This window comes from Elephantulus edwardii, unplaced genomic scaffold (assembly GCF_000299155.1).
Source record: "Elephantulus edwardii isolate Elephantulus edwardi_28Jun2011 unplaced genomic scaffold, EleEdw1.0 scaffold00092, whole genome shotgun sequence".
Classification (NCBI taxonomy): Eukaryota; Metazoa; Chordata; class Mammalia; order Macroscelidea; family Macroscelididae; genus Elephantulus; species Elephantulus edwardii.
Genome location: NW_006399842.1, coordinates 545,721 through 550,597, shown reverse-complemented (window position 1 = coordinate 550,597; position 4,877 = coordinate 545,721). Strand labels below are relative to the sequence as shown.

The window sequence follows — 4,877 nt, the reverse complement described above, 5'->3', positions numbered from 1 at the left end:
ATTTTTGAGTCTAAATGTCCTATTTTGCTCAGTGAGGGTAATGAAATATTTTAGGACTCTCAGTTTTTATTTTCTCAGCTGACCTAAGTTGGAGATTAAATTGGATCCCTCTACTCCAGTAAGCCTTTTGGAAAATAATTTGCAATGAATAAATAATTGTAAATACAAAATCCAATCATTCTATTTTGAGCCTCATTTTGATCACCAAGCCCATTTAGAAGAGGCTGTGGCACCAGGGTTATCATTACTGATGTCAGATGGATCCGGGCTGAAAGTAAGGAATACCAGAAGAATGTCTATTTGTGCTTTATTGACTATGCAGTCAATGACAGTGTAGATTATGACAAGTTGTGGCTGACATTGAGAAGAGTGGGAATGCCAGAGCACTTAACTGTGCTCATGAGGAACCTGTACCTGGAGCAGGAGGCTGTTGTGTGAACGGAGCAGGGGAGAAATGCATGGTTTGGAATTGGGAAGGGAGTGCATCAGGGTTGTATTATATCTCCATATTTGTTCAACCTATATGCTGAGCAAATTATCTAAGAAGCTGGACTCTATGAAGAGGAATGTGGCATCAGGATTGGAGGGAGACTAATCAATAACCTGTGTTATGTAAATGACACAACCTTACTTACTGAAAGTGAGGAGGATTTGAAGCACTTCTTGCAGAAGATCAAGAAATGCAGCCTCAAGTATGGATTGCATCTCAATGTCAGGGAAACAAAGATTTTTACCACTGGACCAATAGGCAGTGTCATGATGGATGGAGAGGAGACTGAAACGGTCAACAGCTTCATCTTGCTTGCATCCACAATTAACACCCTTGGTATGAGCAGTCAGGCAATAAGGAGATGCTTTGCAATGGGAAAATCTGCAATTATGGACCTTTCCAAATTATTGAGGAAGTATTGACGTCAGTTTGAGGACTAAGGTGCATCTGATTCAAGCCATGTTTTTTTCACTAACTAATTATGCATCCAAGACCTGGACAATGAATAAGGATAACAGAAAAAGAATTGATGCCTTTGAGCTGTGGTGTAGGAGAAGAGCACTGAACATCCGTGGATGGCCAAGAGAATGAACAGATATGTTTTGGAGAGGGTGCATCTGGAGTGCTCTTTGGATGCAAGAATAATGAGGTTTTGTCTCACATACTTTGGACACATTGCTAGGAGGTGCTATTTCTTGGAGAGGGACATGATGTAGGTAAGGGTGGAGGGTCAGGGAAGAAGAGGAAGACTCTCGACCAGGTGGATTGACAAGGTGACTGCTGCAATGGGCTCTTGTGTGTCAGAAAGTGTGAGGATGGTGCAGGACACGACTAGGTTCAGATCTTTTGTTCATAGAATTGCTATGAGTTATACTTGACTCAATGGCACCTAACAACAACAACTCTAGTAATTTCTAGCTCTTTTTGGATACTCTTCAGCAAGATTTTGCTTGCATGCGATATTAATGACATTGTTCAAGAATTTCCACAATCTGTTGGATTGCCTTTTTTTTTTTTGAAAGGAAATAAATATGGATCTTTTCTAGTCAGTTGGCAGGAGATAAATGTCCTTCAGATTTCTTGGCACAACCTGGCAAGTTATCCAAGACTGCATCTAATTGTTGAAATATGTCAGTTGGTATTCAAATAGTTCCTGGGGCCTTATTTTTTGCCAATCTCTTTAGAACAGCTTGAACCTCTTCCTTTATTACCATTTGTTGTTGATCGTATGCTACTTCTTGAATTGGTTCTCTGTTAGGCAATTGTTTTTGGTGTAGTGACTCCATGTATTCCTTCCATCTTCTCCGCCCCCCTCCCTTGTATAAAAAAGGAACCCAATGTCACAGAAGGGAAGACAGACATATCCTTAGTTTAGGGAGATGGGGGGGGAAGAGTATGCCTCAAAAGGAGGGGCAGGAGAAGGACATCATTAAGGCAGCAAAATATTCTCTGTAAAAAGTTGGGGGGAAGGGTTTCCAAAGCAGAGGATAAAATAGAGATTGCCTTATTGATGGAGAGAAGGGTCTTTCCACTCAAACGTCCAAAGACGGGAAATGATAGCTTCTCTACCTTGGCTTGGTCCTATTCCAGCTACTCCACTGCTCACTCTGGATTACCTTCACCCTTTGTAGGTAAGAGTGCCACAGGGCGTGGAAAGCAGAAATTCACTTATTTGGGTTAAAAGGCAGCGTTTCCAGCAGCAGCTGTGCTCCATCCATCCAGACTCCTCCACCTCAGGCACCCAGACTGCACTGGGTGTGGCCCTCTGGAAGAAAAGGCTGCTCTGGGCAGAAACACATTTTGGGGCCAGTCTTCCTCTGGGGGCAGCCCAATGAGATAAAATATCTTGCTTAACTGGTTAGCTTCAGAGTTTCCGCAGTAGAGAGGCTTCCAACGAAACATCTCTGCAAAGATACAGCCAACACTCCACATGTCCACAGGAGTTCATTTGTAGATTGGAGAATGACTTCAGGAGCTCTCGGTATCAAAAGTGTAACTACGACAGGTGTAGGTGTCATTTGGTAGATGTAGATTCTGGCCAGGCCAAAGTCAACCAGCCTGATTGTCCTACTACCTGTCACCAGAATGTTCTCTGACTTTGGGTCCCAATGAACGATGCAATTGGTATGGAGGAAATCAAGGCCTCTGAGGAAACTGGCACATAAGATCTTTTATGGTATCCATTGGCAAGCGTGGTGGGGTTGCTTTCTCTAGACAGGTCCTTAGATCTTGATCCATGTGTTCAAACACCAGAGTCACCTTGGTTTCCCAGTCAGTTTGGACTGTAGTACAGACATCCACCAGCTGGACAACACTGGGATGCTCAAAAGCCTCCATCTGTCTCAGTAAGGCCACTTTGTGAACTGTGCTGACAGGAAGGCTCCCTCCAGGACTTACTCCACTGGGGACTCTCACGCTCTTGAGGGCCACAAAGTGGCCACTGTGGGGATCATGAGCCTTATACACCATCCCATAGGCACCGACACCGATCTCTGCCACCGGCTCATAGCAAGAGATGGCCATTCTCATATCAGGGAAGACCTCGCCCCAGGCTAGGAGCTACGGGGCCAGCCCATTATTGGCCCCATGGAAACGAGCTCCGAGGTGCCACTCACCCGAGCAGTGGGATTTGATGAGCCAGACCATAGACAGAGGTCACAAACTAGAGTGGCCTCCTGACCCCCACCCTCACCATGTGACCAGCTGCCAAAGAGGTGCGCGCAAACTGGGTCGCTTTCCATCTTCTTTTGATTCTTCCTGATCATTCAAGATTTTGTCCATATTATCTTTCAATATTACAACTTGAGAATTAACTAAGAATGACAGAAGAATCGAAGCCTTTGAGCTGTGGTGTTAGAAAAAAGTATTAACCTACCAAGAACTTCCAAGGGAACAAACAAATGTTTGTCCTAGAGAGGGTGAAACCAGATTGCTTCTGGGAGGCAAGGAATTTGTTTTCTACTTTTTTTTTTTTAAAAAAAAATCATTCTGGCTTGAGCATTGATCAAGATCATAGTGGAATCATTGAAACAGGAGACAGTGACATATGACTTTCAAAACACAATCTGGCAGTTAAAAAAATAATGGAAATGAAAATAAGATTCATAGTTTCCCTTTTACCTGATATTTGGAAACTAGACTGACTATTCTACCTAGAATAAACATCCAGAGTTCTTGATAATTATAAACCAGAGGTTCTTTGTATAGTTAACAGGGAAAATAGTGTAATCTTCTTGAGGCAAGGATTTTGAAGCTCCATCTCACATACTTTGTACATGTTGACAGGAGGGACAAGTCCTTGGAGAAGGATATCACGCTCGAAAGGATAGAAGATCAGTACAAGAGAGGAAGTCCTTCAACGAGATGGATTGACACAATAACTGTGGCAATGGGGTCAGGTGTGTCAGAGACAGTGAGAGTGGCTCAGGATGGGGCAAGGTTCAAAGTCGTTGTTTATACGGTCCCTATCAGTTGTAGTTGACTTGATGTTACATAACAACAACAACTCCAATAAACATCCACCACCTCTAGAACACATTGCTAACCTCTCTACCTCCAAACACTGCCTGTCTGTGCTGAGGCTTAGAAGGAGGTTGTACCTTGAAACCTAACTCTTACTAACTGTGCAAGCTTAGGTAAGTCATGTCAGCTCTTTGGATCTCAATTTCTTTCTCTAGAAAAGTTAAATACAGACTTCATAAGGCTTCATAGATTATATATGATAGTGTACAAAGTACATAGTATTTTGCCTGGGACGTAGTTAGCATTCAATAAATGTTGTTGTTGAGTACTGTCAGGATGGAACTGACCAATAGCTGATCCTCCAGTGGGTTTTCAGAGACAGTTAATCACAGAGCAGCTGTGGAACTGGTGATGGATTCAAACCATGTACCTTTGGGATCACAACACAACTTCTTACCACCAGGCCACCAGAGCTCCCTATTCAATGAACAGTACTTTTTTATTATTCTCAATGCCTGACCCTCACCTGACACTGAGTAGATAAAAAGGAAGAAGGAGGCAGGACTGTGCATTAAACTCTTTTACCTGGGTAGAAAATGGAAGTAAGGCCAGGCCAAGCTCCTTGTGGATACTGGGCAGGCTGACATGGACCATCTCATTCTGTCCTCACATGGCTGTTGTAAAACTGGAATTATTAGCCCTGTTTATAGATGAGGAAAAGGAGGTCTAAAAAGGGGAGTGAGATCTACGGTCATACTGAAAGTTGACGGGAGAGAGGGAGGAGGTGGGGACGTGAACAGATTTTGGGTTGATTCCAGAGCTTTCCTGTCTGGAAGGGCAGTGCCTGCAAAGGTGGGGCCACATGAGGCTGTGCCCAGGAATGATTCAGGTAAGAGTCAGCTCTGGTTTCCAAATAGTGGGTGGG

General features: G+C 43.6%; 1 pseudogene; it reads right to left on the bottom strand.

Annotated features, from left to right (window-relative positions):
• Positions 1-2,092: 2,092 nt before the first annotated feature.
• On the bottom strand, positions 2,093-3,013 carry LOC102852649 (annotated as a pseudogene).
• Positions 3,014-4,877: the final 1,864 nt, after the last annotated feature.